The sequence below is a fragment of the Panthera onca genome, chromosome C2 (genome assembly GCF_046562875.1).
Source record: "Panthera onca isolate mPanOnc1 chromosome C2, mPanOnc1 haplotype 2, whole genome shotgun sequence".
NCBI lineage: Eukaryota > Metazoa > Chordata > Mammalia > Carnivora > Felidae > Panthera > Panthera onca.
This window is the reverse complement of record NC_138347.1, coordinates 61,009,854-61,027,657: the sequence shown is the minus strand read 5'-3', so window position 1 is coordinate 61,027,657 and position 17,804 is coordinate 61,009,854. Positions and strand designations below refer to the sequence as shown.

General features: G+C 36.1%; 1 protein-coding gene across 45 annotated transcripts in view; it reads left to right on the top strand.

Annotated features, from left to right (window-relative positions):
- Window positions 1–17,804, top strand: part of ZBTB20 (zinc finger and BTB domain containing 20) — a 785,665-nt gene that overhangs the window by 341,926 nt on the left and 425,935 nt on the right. For 4 of the 45 annotated variants that reach the window (XM_078453028.2, XM_078453018.2, XM_078453025.2 and 1 more), the window contains one exon: window positions 13,581–17,420. The exons of 35 other annotated variants lie outside the window; for them this stretch is intronic. The gene's annotated coding sequence lies outside the window, so the exon portion shown is untranslated. Of the gene's footprint in view, window positions 1–1,215; window positions 5,359–13,580; window positions 17,421–17,804 lie in introns of those variants that run through there. 6 more of the 45 variants (XM_060640827.3, XM_060640824.3, XM_078453033.2 and 3 more) reach the window with 3 other exon arrangements.

Genomic DNA, 17,804 nt, shown 5'->3' with positions numbered 1-17,804 from the left:
CTGCACCCACCTGGTACTGTAGGACAAAAAATGAGAGGTGGGAGGGGGTTGTAAGGGGACACTTCAGGAACACAGCTCTGCCAAGTAGGAAAAGCTGCTTAAACAGTTCTGGTTCTCCAAGCACATGTATAACATTTCTGCCAACCCATCAGTGAATACATTTTATTTTCTATATCATTCACCAGTCTGCTAAAAATCGCTTTCCTTGATTCTGTTTTCTCATTCCTGGGGTCTTGGATCTACCATAAAATGTGACCACACAAATAAAAGGATTCCTCCCTATCTTTTCATAGGCTTGTTTCATAAGTATCTGGAAACATTTACTTCATTGTATGCCTCAGTATTTTGAAATAAATTCTCTACTATATTTGAAAATCACTTTTAGTGGCTTGACGATATTGGTCAAAACATAGACATTGTATGAAATTTTTGCTGAAAGTTTTAATAGATTATGAGACCATTTCTCCATTTCAAGACACTGTTTGATGGACAATGTAAACATGACTACCCATTTTATAGCTGAAAAAGTAGAGACACTGAGGTGCTAAATATGTTGTTTAAGATTGTGCAGGGTGTTAAGTGTCTGCTGATTTGATACTGGTAGTATCATTCAGATATTATGAAATTTAGGGTTTTAGCTTATGCTCTATGGGATGATCAAAATATTGGATCCACATTGTCCTCTTAATGTCATTCAGGCAATATAGATAAGAGGACAGAAAATTGAGACATAGGAGGATATTAAATGGCTTTTAGCAAATCACATAGCAAGGTCACAGGAAAGCTGATAAGATCTCAGACTCCTTCACTCTGAACTAGCCATGACTAGTTTTCTGACAAGAAACATTTTTCTCCTTCAGGGAATCCCAATTTTCACATTTGTAAAGGTTGGAGATTTTCGTTGAGGAAGCAATGCCTCAAGGCACTAGAAACTTTTGAAAAACTTTAAGGTTTTTAACCTCAACTTAGTAAGCCAAATATATTGATCAACATTTAACAGTTTCAGGATGTTAGAATTCTAAAATTCTTTGTTTAGACAGAAATTTCAATTTGAAACTGAAAGTAAATCATCTTCCCCCTCCTTCATTATCTAATTGTCACTTTGTAAAACATTTAAGAATTCGGTATTTATATACATATGCAAAAATGTATACATTTGTAAAGTATTAAGTATATGGGATTTATTTGGGAAAAGTTTATACAAATAGCATCTACTTTGAAATGTTTCTGTAATAACTTCTGCTTGTCGTCATTTTCAACAAAAAGATTAAATTTCCCTTTATAAGGCCGAAGACTCAAGCAGTTAATAAAGAAAGAGGGAACCAAACAGGCCAAAATTCATTGTCATTGTTACCACTAAAGTCATTGTTACCAGTCTAGGGAAAGAGCACATGAAGTAATCTTCTATACTTTAACTCCCTATCAGTTAGGATTTCCAGTTGAGAAATGAGCAGATTCTAGAAAGCTCTGGCTGCCCAGGTGAGTATGGTGCAGGCATTCCCTATGCTCACTAACTCATCTGCTAGTTTTCCCATACAAACCTGATCTCGGCCAGAGGCCATAGGGTAAGGACCAATTATGCAAGATCTAGCAAGTCTTTTTTCCCGAAGAAATACCCAAAGGAGAAACTTTACATACATTTTCAAGTAAATGAGACGAGCCTGTGTGAAGCCCCTCCAATGACTCCTCCATGAAGAAATACCGCATTTTACCTAGAACCAGCTTTATCACCATCAATAAATGTGTGTGGAACATAACAATAATATTTGCTCCAACAGTCAGAAACTGGAGATGACCGAACTTAATCAAGGTCCAAAAGAGAAGGAAGTATGTGGAGAGGGCATCAGAGTGCCTGGAGTTGGAGAACACTGGTTGTTGGCTGGTGGTTGGTTAAGTTAGCAACGTCGGGTTATCTGAAGAGAGCGTGTGATTGTGCTGAGGAGTGGCTTCCCCCGTGAATCCCAAAGAAGCTTTTCCATCTCCATTAAATAAGATGTAATATTTATTGTATTATTCACTTGGAAACGTAGGAATTTTTTTCTATTATTAACTGGTAAATTCCCATGTCTTCTATTTTGTGTGTCAGCTGTTTTCTTAAACACAACCATTTGGCTGTATTATAAACATTCTCAAAGGATATTCCGCCAGATTACCAACTCCAATTTGCATTAGCTAAGACTTATTTACATTTATTGTCTAAGGCAGGCTTAGATAGTCCAGAAATAGTATGTCTAAGTTGTATCTGATAAGCTTTAACTTTGGATACTTAAAATGCCATGTATTGTGCACCTTTTAGGACCTAGTTTCTACATGGTGCACCTTATGTACACCATGTCCTTTAATTTTCCCAAGACACCGTTTTAGAGATGAGAAAACGGAGCCCCAGACAACCTACTTCATTTGACGGAGGACACAAAGCTAGTAAGTGGCCAAGCTAGGATTAAAACGTAAGCCATTCTGACTTAAAGTCCTCTTCTCCTCTTTTAAAATCACTCACTCATTCTGCTTCTAAAAGTGGAGAAGTTTCTGCATTATCTTCTACAAGTCTATGGAGTTTTAACAAGGGAGAAGGGGGCTGTTGTGGCATATGGCTTTTGGTGCTAGTTTTTATCACCTAAAACATTCGAGCTTGTTGTCAGTTAATCTCTCAGTGCAGCCTACTAGCTTGTTGATACCCTGAACACTACTTTCCAGTCTTATTTTGTGAGACATGCCTCTCAGTAGTTACAGTTTAGTTTAATTCTCAAATTAACCTAAAACCACCTTAATTTTGCTAGAATAAAAATAATAACATAAACACATGTGTGACTATGTAACTATAAAGTAATGGAACTGATCTTCGGTGGGTATTAGTGACACTGGTCTCATATTTAGAATGAATCCACATAGTGCACATCCAGATTCGCTACCTGTGAGTTTCATAACCTGTTAAACGTAGATGGCACTAGGACCTACTTCATAATATCATTGTGAAGGTTAAATGAGATAATAATTCCAAAGTTCTAGGAGCTCAATAAATATCTATTGAATGGATGAATACATGGTATCAGTTCTTTAAACTGACTATGTGTTACTGATCTTTGGCAAATGCAGTATTCTGGCTACTGCCTCACATTTTGAATTTAATATAAAACAAAATGTTCAATGTCATTAAGAATCATACACAATTTGCAGAAGCACTTATTGATTCTGAAAGAGCCTTTTTGGGGAATTGGGAGTATCATTTCTTTTCCTCAAGATTTTTATCCTTAGTACAGTATGGCCTGCCTTTTGTGACTAGAGTTGTATGTGTGACCACCAAGTGGATATAGATTTTCCCCTCTCTTTAATAGTCATGTAGATATGATTTATCTTATGGTACAATGAAACCAGAAGCTGTCCAAGTATGTACAGTAAAAGAAGATAAATGGCCTGGACGAAACAAAAAGGCAGTATGTGTCACGAATACTTCCTACTTGTCTGACCCAACGGAAACTCACTGAAAGTAACACATTAAAAGTAAGAAAGACATATATTGTCACCATTTGTCCCAGTCCTGGAGATGCTGCATACTTATCTGATGACGTCAAGATATTATAGTTTGCAGGAGCTTTTTTTCCTTTGTTAATTTATTTTTAAATCCTGAAGTGTTTGCTGTTATGGATCTGAAATTACCATGCTTTAAATACCACCGTTTCTAACTGGTCATCTAATTCTAGTAAGAGTTTTAGAAAGGGTTCAAAGGTTTGCCTCTCCCTAGAATATTCTTCCTACCAGTGATATTCCCACTCTTCCATTAGGAATACTCCATATATTACTTCTAGGAGCTCTGTTTCCTACTTTTATGCATATTTGTATCACTGCTCTCGCTATATTGTATTATTCTGTTTTCACATTAGCTATGTATTTTTTCTTTTAGAGTCTAGTGACTAAATTGTAAGTTTCTTGAAGACAAAGCCTGTGTTATTATTATTTTTTAATATCTAGATATACAGTATTACTACTTAGTTGTTCCTAGCATAAAGTAGGTGTTCAATAAATATGCATCCAATAAATTAATGAACTTGCAATGACACACATACACACACATTAGATTAGGGTCACGAATAAAATTTCCTATGTCTTTGCATGTTTTTCAACTGCTTATGAATGTTTTAACTTGCTTGTGAAGAGATTGATATGTTTCTGAGTGTTCTAGTCACGTTGGGGGAAATTTTCTAATCTTTGGGGGAGAAAAATTACCTTTCCATATTCTTTGCTTTTAGTCTGAGCGTCTCTTTTGCACGTGGACTCAGGTGTGCTATCAAGTACTGATTACTTGATGGAACCACAGAGACAGTGTTAAAAATCTTTTTTATTTGCATGCTGTTTGGTGGCTTTGTTCAAGCATATTATCTGTATGTGGGGGAAAAAAAAACAAGGGTTGTGTCAGTTCACTAGAAAAGTCTTACTTGCATAAAAAACTCTCAGCATTTAATACAGTGCTTGGCATATAGTTGGGATTCAATAAATGTGGAATGCATGAACAAATCAGCCATTATTATTCACTGTTTTGAGGATGAGGTATGAGATTTCTTTTAAAAAGACTAAGTGAAATGCCCAGTGTCAGACAGCAGAATAAGAGAGTATCTGACACTCGTAACTCTTACCTCTGTGTTTCTAGACTGTTACGCAGGCTCACTGAGAAGTGCCTTATATGTCTGATTTCTCAACTTCACCCTGCAGTAAACTTTTGCAATCTGGAGGCTAGAGACCTCTTTTGTAAATGTTGTCTGCCCGAAATGCATTGGCACCGAGGAGGCCTTAGCAGATAAAGTGGAGGAACATATGGCTCCCATCTGAATACAAATTGGTGGACATAACGTGGTAATTCAGCTGAGATGTCCTCTATATTGTAAACTGAAAGAGTATGATTAGAGGTGTTTATAAACGGCGTCTGAATTTCCCCCCAACACCCCTCCCCACCCCCTCTCACTGTAGTTTTATCGGCCTGAATCATAGCCATCTAGCGTCCCAGTCTCACTGTGTTATTTGTTAAAATGGCCAGCGTGAGGAATTATTAATTAAAGCTAACAAATCACCCTGACGAGCTGTGCCCTGGCATGGCTGAAGGTTGATTGGCGAAAGTGTTCTCCTTTGGAGAAAAGACTTTTTGTGCTCGTGACGCAGTCAGGGACGGATTATTGAATATGCAAGTTAGAAGAAAAATCACAGGACAAGCAAATTGAGTATTTACTGGCAAATAATTGCTCTCTTAAGCTGTGGCTCTCTTCCTAAATTCTTAACATTCCCGAGGGTTAGAAAGAAACACAGAAAAATGCATCGGTACAGAGTACATTTCAAAAAAAATACATAGACTGATGTTTCAGACTTGTGCAGGTAAGTGTGATTGTGTGTGCATGGAAAGTGAAAGAACAAGGGGAAGCAAGGGAGAGATGGGGGGAATTTTTAATCTGGTGGGCTCTTAACATCAATTTGTTGTTTATTGGAATACTGCTCGGTGTATTTCTAAGTTGACTGAGAATTTGGTTTCAGTGCTGCATTTACGGTGAAAGTTAGAGAAACGAGAGAGACTGTTTTCTTAGAGTTACTTTATGGCTTTATCAGCAGAAGGATATGTGTTAATATTTTTCCCCAATAATAGTTATAAACTTTGCTCCGGTATTTGTGGATACCTGTATAAAATTATCTCCTGAGTTAGGGCTCTTTAGTTATTCTCAACATTTAATTATGACCTGTTTTAACAGTGTCCCAAACATATTTGGATACAACGATTGCATTTATTTTTTGAAGTAAACTCAGTTGTGCATTTGCACCAGGCTAGTCCTTGTTCAGAATTTCGAAAGGGACATTACAGTTCTGGAATAGTTACTTAAACGTCAGGCTTCTGTAATAACAAAAGTGTCCTTATTATCAATTGTGTGCTCTTTTTATCTGAAATGTTGATCACGTTACTGAGTTTTGTAGACGTTGTGAAATAAGTGAGACTAGTTTAGAGGCTATTTCAAAACCAAATTTAAATGTATCAAAACACAAGTATAGAAATAAAGGCTCATTCCATGTATAAAATGTAGGCAGTAAGAAACAGAGATACTCTGCTAAGTATAGCTAGCTTATATGAACAGCATTATCAAAATATGTATATCCACTGAGGGTAAATTCTATATTCTGTGAAAACCTAGAAAATATGCTTTCATTGACAACAAGCTGTTTTTGAAATGAGAATAATTGGCTGGCGAAACAGCATTTTAGGGTTATAATAACTATGAATAACATGGATTTAAAACAAAGACATAAACATAATTTAAACTAAATTAACTAATTAATAATTGCAAAGTGCTTTAATGATACAATATCTACATGATAGTAATAATAGTGGGAATAATAATAAAAATGGAAAATCTGGCAATCACCCAGAAATTAGATCAGATGACTCAAAAAGTTTTAGAGAATGAGAAATTTAAAATATAAATATAAGAAACTTGTATTTTACCTTCTAATCTATTCCTTGAACCATGCAATATTGTGTTGGATTTTTCCTTACTATATCTTACTTTATTAAAAAGTATCGTTTGTCTTTGTATGTAAATAGAGCTCATAAGAAAGTTTAGAAAATGTGTATTTTTAAGGTTTAATTCCCACTGGATAACCTTCTGTCCTCATATTTCCTCCTTAAAGTTTCTTGTGACTATTTGAGGGCACAGTTTGGTCCATTATTTTGGAATAGCAAAGGGGGCATTTAAAGCATATGTTCAGAGACTAAACCATCTGCCGGCTTTATTATGAATACCACAGAATTATGAGGACTTGGAAAGGCTCAAAAATTGAACCAGAGTTCTATGCAAGATTAAAAAAAATCTACAGCGCTTTGATTTTAAAAAGTGTTTTGCAGCCACTTACTTTTGCTAAGTATTTTCATGAGTCTTTTATGGGCGAATAGTATCATTACACCCTTTTGATATGTACGGAATGCCTGGCAAAGTGTAGTCAAGTGACATGAATCTATGGGAAGGTAATGGTAATATTTTCTCTCTGATTTAACCCACTAAATTTAAGTGCCTTTTGGAATTTGGGGTTGACTTGTCAATAGTGAAACTCTCAGTGAATTGGAGAAACATAAAATGGTGACTGCTGGAACAAAAACGAAGTCCAGCTGCTAGCTTCTGGACTATCTACAAATGAGTTGCAAGAGACGTGCAGAGGGCACACTAAAGAGCACTTTTATAATCTAATTGTGATGTAATGAAAGTATGAATCAGCTATTGGTTGCCCATGCTGGGGGGAAGCCCCCTAAAATGAGCATAACTTGACATTATTCCAGGGTAGTACTATGTTTCTTTGGCATCTGGAAGGATATGAGATCTAGAAATTAATATAAGAACAGAAATCACATTGAAATCCCAAACATACTGGCATTGCAGCCCAGAGCCATCACATAAAGACAAATCAAGATGAGTATCATTGTTAAGGTGTGTAGTGCCCAGTAGGAGTACTTTTAACTTACCTGCATTTTATTAAAATCAGTCTGAGACTAGTAGCTAGATCATTATTATAAGAAATGCAGAAACCAACTTGACTTATTGGTGTTGAGATGACCTATCAGTCCCTTTGCTTCATGAAAATTATTTAATTAAAAGAAAATAATAATGGAGGTAAAGGACTAAGGTGTTTGGTTTGAAGATTCTAAATAAAATGTGTGTGTAAATACTATAAGTAGATTACATGTATACACACATATTATTACATGTATACGTATAAAATTTTGTAAAAGCAACATGTTTTCAAAATTGTGCACTTTGTTAAGCAGATTAAGCCTAGGACTTTTTATGTACAGTTAGTCTAAAGACTGAACACACATTTTTTAACACAGGTATAGTTGGCTTTCCGTTCTTGAGGGATGTCAGAATCAATGCTGTGGTGCTGAGAATACCTATATTGAAATTCATATGGATTTTCTCATAGAGATATTTTAATTTTATGCCTCCCTAAATTGCAATCCTACAAATAATCTAGTGAATCTCTTAGCCCAAAGACCACAAAATATTTCCATTATTTCAGGGGGCTGTTTTTTTTTTTTTTTTTTTAATTTTGGGTGAGTTTGATATATATATACCTAGCACACGCACACACACACACACACACACACACTTTTTGTTTTGTTTTCTTCATTTCTTTCTGCCACCCTGTTCCCATGAGGGAATTAAAATGGCTGACAAAGGAAACGAAATAGACAGTACAGTGAAATCTATGAATTGGAAGTAGAGAAGAACGATAAACAAGACAAAACCATAAACAAGGGCAAGGACATAAAAGTGGAATCAGGAGTGAAGTCACCGTACAAATTACATTCAGGGAAGTGCTATACATTTGTCTTTAAACTTCCTTGCAGCCAAAACAAAGAGAAAACCATGACAGGTTTTCCAACATTCATAAGAATATAAAATAAATTCCCTCATTGATTGCTAGAGCTTGTAAAAAATGACCGACCCTGAGTTTTTAGAGAACTCACTGGTAAGACAACTCCCCTTGAAAACAATTATAGGCTGTGGAGACCTAAACGCCAGGACAGAAGCAGAAGCCATACCTTCCCTGGGACATGTGTGGAGAAGTAGACGAATCTCCTTTCAATCCTAGAGGATGAGTTTCTAGTTTCTAGGGTAGAAAAAAAGCTATGATTAGTGCAATGATGTTGGCAAGACCAAGATCTTATGGCAAATTGGGAGTTAAGGGGGGAATTTTGAAAATTATTTCATATAAATGTCCATGTATATTTTATTAGTAAACCAAAGATTTGGAAGGCACCAGCATTTATAATAGCCATTAAAACACATGTTATCAAATAAACCTCTTGAATCAACATTGCTTCCCTAAGTTGGTCATGAAACGCTGCTGCCCTGCTGACATTCTTCCCCTTTTACTTTAAGCTCACTGCCAATCTTTGTCAAGTTTTCAGAGGAAACTCTTCTAGCTTACAATGTAATGTTTCTTGCCCTTGCATCCTCCCCTGGTTCATTTTCAAAAGTCTTCGCAAACTGCCTGGTCTTTTCACAGGTAAATTTGATGGTTAAGTCACATTGAATAAGCTAGTCTTTTCTCCATATTGAAAAGGTGAAGCATAAGGATTTTTTTTTACATTATCTTTGTAACTCAACCCACAGTAATAGTCCAAGGACCGCCTGTATCAGAATTTGCTAGGCTGCTTGTCAAAATGAAGATTCCTGGGCCTCATTACAGAATTTCTGAATTAGAAGCTCTGAGGAGGGAGTCCAGAGATCTATAATTTAGAAAGCTACCCAGCTTAGCTATGCACACTCAGTTTGTAAACCAGTGTTTCGAGATTTTGACTGTAAAATTTCTGGTATATGAGCATAAAATGGGAGGATTTCCATACCACAGTTTATGAGAGTTTATTATATTAACACTAACTAAAACACTAATGCATGTTCAATTTAATAAGTGATGATTACCTGCTAATAAAATTGGAAAGATCAAGCTTAGAAAAACTGCATTTTTTGAACCTTTAAGCCATATCTCAGAGTTGTATAAAACATTATTTAATTTTTTTAGCTACCATTTGTTGAAAACTACTATATGGTAAGTCATATGTTGTATCTCTGGATACTAGACATACAAAGATGTATAGGAACTGGAAAGTCTGTTATCTGCAAAAACTCATAATCTAGGGTAATTTATTATCACTAGAATATTTTCTTCTCCATACTAGGGTGAGTATGAATTGCCACAGAATCTCCTCTTGAGCAAAACTCAAGATTTACATTGTATCATATCAGTATAAGTATACATTTGCTGGCAGCAATTTCATATAGAAGAATCCTGCTACAATTTGGAAACTGCAAAACATAAGTGACGCTTATAGGGTCCACCATCTTCCCTGTCAGCAGAGATTGTATCCCCCAGGAGTGAGATGGAAGGTATCACTGGGACCTTCTAATTCCATTTCTCCCATCGCCACTCAGTGATTTGTTACCACTATACTCTTTGAGAGGAGGGAAGAAATACGTTAGTGAGTGTACCTGACAATATGAGGACTTCTGTGTCTCTTTCCATTGCCCCTCTCGGGGCTCAGCTGATGGGTAGGAAATACTGGAGTCTATATGGCAGCAGCCTCTCTAGTTGGTAGGCAGGGCAAATTATGGAGGGTCTCAAGCTGCTCTCACCTAGTACCCTTCCCCCAAGTCTCAGAATTGGGTATCAGTAGGCTAGCAGGGACATATTGTCCATGAAGAAATTGGGTAGTTGGGTCTGAGGAACAGGATGAGAGCTTGCAATCTCATTGCTGATTCATGTTTTTCTGGAAGAGTACTGAAAACACCCGCCCCTTTTATTATTTCCAGAACAATATGAGAAATATTGTGAGAACTTCTGTATCATTTTTTCTTCCTTTTTTAAAAACACACACTGAATATTTAGCTCATGTTCTCTCCTAACAACCAGAGATATAGTGGTGAATAAAATAAAGTTTACACCTTCATGAACTTTATATTAGGGTATGTAGGATATTAGTGATAGAAAGTAAAATTGCTAAATGTAAAATGTAGAGTAATATAAATATGAAAAAATATGCTTCATTTTTGAGATTTTGCCTACTGTATTTGCCATGACTTTCAATTATATTCATGATATTTCATAATGTGTTTGTATGAATCTGTGTGTGAATCTATCTGTTGACCTACCTACCTATCTACCTACCATCTACCTTAATGCATTTATAAACTTTATAAACAGAGAAGACAATTCAGCATACTCCTAGTTCTGGGAAGCTTTTTCTTAGGGAGACTGGTACATAATGTAAAGGGAGAAAGCAAGGACCAAAAAGTGTGCAGTCAACCACAAGATCTTTTTTTTTTTTCATTTTCTTTTTCTTTTTTTTTTTTTTTTGCTTGTTCATGGTGTGTGTGTGTGTGTGTGTGTGTGTGTGTTTGCGTGTGTGTGTATGTGTTCTGTGTTGTCTGTTTGTTTTTAATAAACTGAATGCAAGTCACCCTAGATGCCCAGGGGTCTAAATTAAGGTAAATAAGTTCTGGGGTCAGTCTTCACAGGACTAACGGTAGAAAAGACAGTTAGCAGTAGTATGTAGCTTTGATAAGGTTCTATGGACAACAGAGTAAGGAGTACTGTCCTAGAATAGATCAGAGTAGAGCAACAGGAAAGGTTTCCCAGAGGGAGTCATGTTTTAACTGAGACTAACAATCTAACAGTAAAACAAAACAAAAAGAATTTTTCAAAGTAAAGCTCTAATTTTTCACTTGATCACCTAAGTAACATATGCCCTTGGTGAAAATATTTTAGACAATTGGACAACATATTTTTTTTTAAAGAAGGTGGGAAGGGAAATCACCTATTAACTCTGCACCTAGAGAAACCATTGTTAACAATCAGCAGATACTTTTTTGAACATGTATTATGTTCTAGGGTTATGCCAACTGGCCACTGTCGTCTCAGAAGGGAGCATTTTAATTAGCAGGCAGTATGAATAGCAGCAACTCAAATTGTAACTCCTGTTCGCTGTCTTCAGATTTGGGCTTATAAACCACCTGGATTCCGTTCTCGTTGATGTAGATAGACTGGCACAAATGCAGTATTCTCCTGCACACATAACAGAGCACCTGCCCTAACCCCTACCTAATGTAGTTGTGAGAGTCAGACTCACTAGGTTCAAATTTTGGCTCTGTTTCTCCATCTGTGTGGTCTTGTGCAAGTTACTTGACCTCTCTGTGTCTCAGTGTTTTTCTCTGTTGAATTGGATTATCAACAGTATATACTTAATGACTTTGTGAGATATTTTCAGAACTGAATAAGATAGTGTGTGTAAAGTGTTAATCACAGTACTTGGCACATAGTAGAGTATTCAACAAATGCTATTATTGTTATGATGCTGATTATTATTATTATTATTACTATTACAGTTATTTTCATTATCAAGAAAAGTTGCCAAAAATATATTTTGTCCAGTGCAACTCCATTATCACTACTGACAAAACAACTCAAAACACATTTGCTACTGGGGGGGGGGGGGGGGGGAGGGTAGGTCAGAGATACCATCTTTGCGACACACATTAAGAATCTGGGTTTATAGCTGAAAATTATAATATAATTTAGCTCAGTAGATAAATGACATTATGCAGACTAATTTTCTGTTTCTAGGTAGAAATGATGTTTAAATCTGCCTTAAATGACCTTCATGTTACAGATTTTGTTTCAACAATTTGTGACTAACTAGTTTGTTTTATTAAAAGGAACTTTTAAGTCCAAAGCTCATGTTTTTCACACAGTGCTACATTTCTTTATACCATCAGTGGCTGAAAAAGATGAGAAAAACAATTTTAGCTAAAGAGGCATCTTCAGGAAGGAGAAGATTCTGCACTGTAGATCTGCATTTTAACATGATAGTGAACAAAGACATCTAGCCTACCATGCACCACATAGTAGGCGCTTAAAGAATTGTTTAAATTGAATTACATTTTATAAGAAAAGGCATGTGCACATCAGTGTAGATGTTCTGTGGAAATGCAAAAAAGATTTTAAGAGAATGACGACACAAGGGAATAACAATGTATTAGAAAAAAGCAGTTGTATGCAATCTTGACAACACTTTATGGTAACTTTCTAAAACTGTAGGCCTGCCTCTGTATGAAAGGAAGACGTACATAGTGAAAAAGAATGCAGGTTCCATACTTGCACAGCCATGTTTTTGGTCATCACCTCTACCATTCAAACTGCATGCTGTTGATGTGCTGTTTCTTGGGTCTAAGGCCTCAAGTGGAAAATGGAGCAATAGTGGGCTCATTCCATGGTATGGGTGTATAGTGCCTACAAGTGCTCTTAGAACATAATGGGTAACTCAGTAAATGATATCCACTAGTGACAGCAATGACAACAAGAAAACATAACAGTCCTGGGTACAATGAATATAATTCATCATATAATAAATTTATAAATCATATGTGTTAATATAAAAATACTAATACTTACAATTGTTTTGCTTAATGTTTGACACACAGTAGGAACTCTATGCGTAAACTTTACCTTTTCAAATGCAAAAACGTTTGCATTTTTCAAATGCAAAATTTGCTTTAGCTCTTCTAGTGAAATGAAAATAGAATTCAAAAATCTAAAACTAACTTTATCTTTTGAAAAAAAAATGACAATAAAAGCAAAAGCCACCAAAGGATTTGTTACTAAAATAGTCAAATAATTTGGACTTGATGCAAATAAAGAGCAGGGATAACACTCTGCTTCAAATAGGAGAAAAAGTGAATTAACTTGAGAAACTCTTGGGTGACCCCTAATTTGAATAGTATTAATTGGAAGTATTTTAAAGATCAAAAGGCTATTATTGCTAGTTGCAGTGGTAGCTACATATGGAAAATGGCTGCAGAGATTCACAATACAAAAATAGTTCATTGCTAAATTCGAAATTCTGTTAATGTCACAAACAGTGGGATGTGAAACACAAATGAATTGTGATGACAGTTGAGTCCCAAGCTGCCTATTTTTTTCCCTCCGAGCTGCCCATATTTGGTTTTATATTTTCCTCAGTCCTGATTTAACCCATCAATATTTGTATTTTCTGAAGCTAGCACCACCTTGGAACATCCACTTAAGGATTTTACTCCTAACTGCTTCTCAGTTCCTAGAATTTTGCTCTCACTGCTTTTCTTCCCACAGGTATGTATTCTTGAGCCTTTCCCTCTCACCTCAGAGTCAGAGTTTCCATCACTTTTTAACTTACAGTCTTCTGGGACTCAATATTGCTCTTTCCTCCTCCATTCCTTGCAAGTGTTTAGAGTGTCATGCCATCCTTCTTCATCTGCAGGGCAGATTTCTAATCCACGTTGCTTTGACTTGGGGGGGGCACTTCCTGTCATCCTGATCAGCTGCAGTCATTTCCTGCCATAGTTTTTAAAAAACCTGGTTTTCTAAACGTCTCTCTTACCTTTTGCGCTTGATGGTCTCTATGATCCTAGATTTGGGGGGACAAGACTAGATACACTATTTTATGAACTGAATAAAGCCCCCTTTTAAATGCAACAATTCTATGTAACTCTAAGTTGTCTTGGCTTTAGGGAAATGTCATTTAAGAATCTCTGAAGAGTATTGTTAAAATGACCAAATTATTTCGTCTTGATGGATTTTGTAGCGTGGATACCAGATGTACCTCACAGAGCAATAGTGTGCCTAAATATGTTTTATCTGGATTTACTGCAGGCAGTGATTCAGCTGCCTTTTATTGAGCGACCTCTCTACACCAAGCATTTTACTTTTAATTTTTAAAACAATCCTCTGAGATAGGTACCATTATCTTTACTTAATAGGTAAGAAAACTTTGACCTAGAGAGGTTAAATGACTTATTAAAGGGTGGAAATAGGATACAAACTCAAGGTTCTAAGACTCTGAAATCCATCCTTTCTCCATTACCAAATGTTTGTGCCTGGTTTTATGTTTACCTTGTTGGTAGTGGGAGAGAAGGTTATCGTATAATTTAATTGGGGGCATGGCCAATTTCATCAAAGCAAACAAAGTGGCGATGAGATTTTACTGTGTTATCATTTTAATAGAAATATGAACCCCAAGATATGGGTTCACTGGATCTCCAGAAGGGTGAGGCACATGAATCCAGGCAGCTTTCTGGAGTGCTTCCTTTGGCTTTAGGAGACAAGTTATTACTAGCTCTGAAGAAACCGGAGCTTAAAATGGGTGGTGCATAGGCCAAGGGTTTTTGACTTCTGGTGAAAAGCCTTCTGTGACTTGTCCTAGTCTTTTTGGCTAAAATTAAAATCTGTTGGTTATTGTCAACAATTGTATTCCATAGACCTTTTTCCCACCAACTTTCTGGAAGGATTAGTAGTAGTAGTACCATAATGTTTAGCATTTTTTTAAAGCAAACACTTAATACATTTTTAATCCATTCATTATCAATCTATATATTTCTCTTTTGAGCATTAATACCACTTTTAGATGCCTCTTTACAGTTTACAGTTTGGAAAATACATACCAAAAAAAAAAGGCACATTGCTTTTTCCATAGAGTCAATGAAAATAGAGATAATTTAGCCACAGTTTCTGCATACAGTAAAGACTTGGTAGGACTCCCTTTCAGATTGAGAATCTTTATTTTTCAGGGTAATACTTAGGCCTGATTTTCTAATTTGCCCTTGTGCAGTTGGACCATGAGGTGCCAGTTTGCACTCTGAGCCCTGAGACATTGCTTTGAGTAAGGACTTGGGGGTTAGCATAGATTGGCTTAGTGTATTATTGTACTACAACCACTTACTTCATTTGGGTCAGTTCTTCTAAGAGGAGCTCCTGAAATTTCCCCAGAATTTGGAGTGAAATTTTAGCTAAAATAATTAATAATAATAATAATAATAATAGAAAGAAAGAAAGAAAGAAAGAAAAAGAGAAAAGAAAAGAAAAGAAAAGAAAAGAAAAGAAAAGAAAAGAAAAGAAAAAAGAATAGCAAAAACCTTGGAATCATCTTTCTTCAGATATGTCCCTGAAAAGAAAAATAGGAAAACTTTATTGTCCAATGCCAAGTTTTGGATTGCACAGTATGAGGTTTTTCCCAGGCTGCGTCTCTCATGTTTGCCTCTCCTCCAGTCACAGCAAACGTTTCAATGTCCTTCTCTCAAACTTGAGCCATTGCCAATTTTGGTATGTGTCTTCACCATGTTTTATTACTCTAAATTTGAAATGAGGTAGGTATTTCATTCTTTCACTTTTTGAAGATTCAGCAAGGTATATTATGCATTTATCAATAATCACTGTCAAACTTGGCCCCAAATCTTGTTTTTAAACAAATATTGTCATTTTATATGAAGCTGAATACCTTTGCCTATTTTCACCCTTTCTCTTGGTCTCCAAATTCTTCAACTTTTATTCTTCTCTGGAGAGCATTGAGTCCTGGAAATACAAGTGAAAATTAACTGTTTTAGAAGATTAGCATAGGAAAGTGCTGTTTTTTGCTGTATTCAAAATGGACTTCCTTTCATGCTGTTTGCATAGATATTACATAGATATAAGGCATATTCATAGATAGTATTAAAAACATGGAGGAAAATTCCTCATATAGATATCTTTCCCACAATGAATTTTTTTAAGTATTTATTTATTTTGGGAGAGAGAGCCAGGGAATGGCAGAGAGAGAGAGAGAGAGAGAGAGAGAGAGAGAGAGAGAGAATCCCAAACAGGCTCTGCACTGTCAGCACAGAGCCCAAGGTGGAGCTTGAACTCTCAAAATGCTAGATCATGACCTGAGCCAAAACCAAGAGTTGGATGCTTAACCGATTGAACCACACAGACCCCTCCCTCCCACCCCACTCCATAACGAATTTTGAGCACGAGAAAATATCTTTCCAACAGCGAGATATCATGTTGTGCTTGGTAAACTTTAACATTTGCATCCCTTGGTGTTCATCTTTATGAAAAATACTGAAGACTTATGACCTCTTTTTCCTTTTAGCTGCACAGACTCAATGTAATATATTTTGAATATAGATTCAATATGGTTATAATCCCAATCATACCACATTTAAAAGCAAAGTTCTAGACTGTGTTTCTTTGCCAGCATGACTCCTCAAAGAAAACGAAACCAGCCCTAACAAAACTGTCCTTAAAACAGAGTAAAATGGGGCTCGCAAGAGCTGTTTTGAAAAATGGTTTGAACAGTGACTAGCAACCAATTTTTCAAACACGGTTGCAGCCATTTCAAGCTGTAGAGTGGACAGTCCATGGGGGAAAATCAATAAGGGGAAAAGATTTCTGTCACAGAAAAAAAAAAAGAAAACTAAAAATACCATTAAGACCAATTCCTTCTCTATGCGTCTATTATTGCATTCCACTAAAAGGTGCTGAAAAAAAATCAACCAAGTTCTACTAAAATAAAGTGTCCAGACAAGCAAGTCTGTAAATAATTAAAAGAATAAACTAAAGTAGAAAAAAGGGAATGGGGGTGGGTAGGGAGATCAAGTAATTAAAATGTTAAGTGTACTAAAAGCAGAAAACTCAGGGAGAGAAAGAACTTGTTCTTCAAAAGAAGATACTTTCCATCCTTCACCAGTAGTACAGAATTGATAGTCTGATAATAGAAGCCCTTTCGGTTGCATTGGTGGGAAGAACACTGTCTTCAGAAAGGTTTCACGAGGTATTCAGTTGCCCAGGGCAATCTGATCAGAGTGTCCTTGTTTCTAGAATTGAGTAAAACAAATCAGGATGAACAACATATGGTTTAATAGTTAACTTTTAGAACAAGGGACAGGAAGATGCTTTTATGCCACGGTCCCAGCATTCGTTCCAATCTCATTACTAAGGTCTGTTCTGAGAGTATTTACAGCTTTCCGGAGAGTCTGACTTGGGCTGAATCTTGAAGATAGAAATATAACCTTAACGACCTCCTTGTCCTGGAGTCTCCCTTAATACAGGTGAATCTTTGTGATAAAACATGCTCTAGGATCCCAAGTATTTGTATTAATATCATTGTTAATAATATTATTACTCCTTTCTTATGTTGGTAATGATCTCTCCGTTTTCCTATTCTAGAAATAAGTGAAAGTTTTGTGAATATGCAGAGTTGCTTTCTCTTTCTCTGAGAAAGTTTACGTGTCTTCTTCCAAGTTGGAAATTTGAGATATTTTGAAATATAGCTGTATGTGCAAGTCCAATCCTGCTTTTTAAGACCAGAGGCAGAAAAGATTTTAGAAACAATCTTTTATTTGACAAAGAAAGAGGACAAAGGAAGGGAGAGAATTGTGTACTTTGGCTGATTCACTTTTCAGTGCTCGGTATTATTTGGCTAGTGGTCTTTT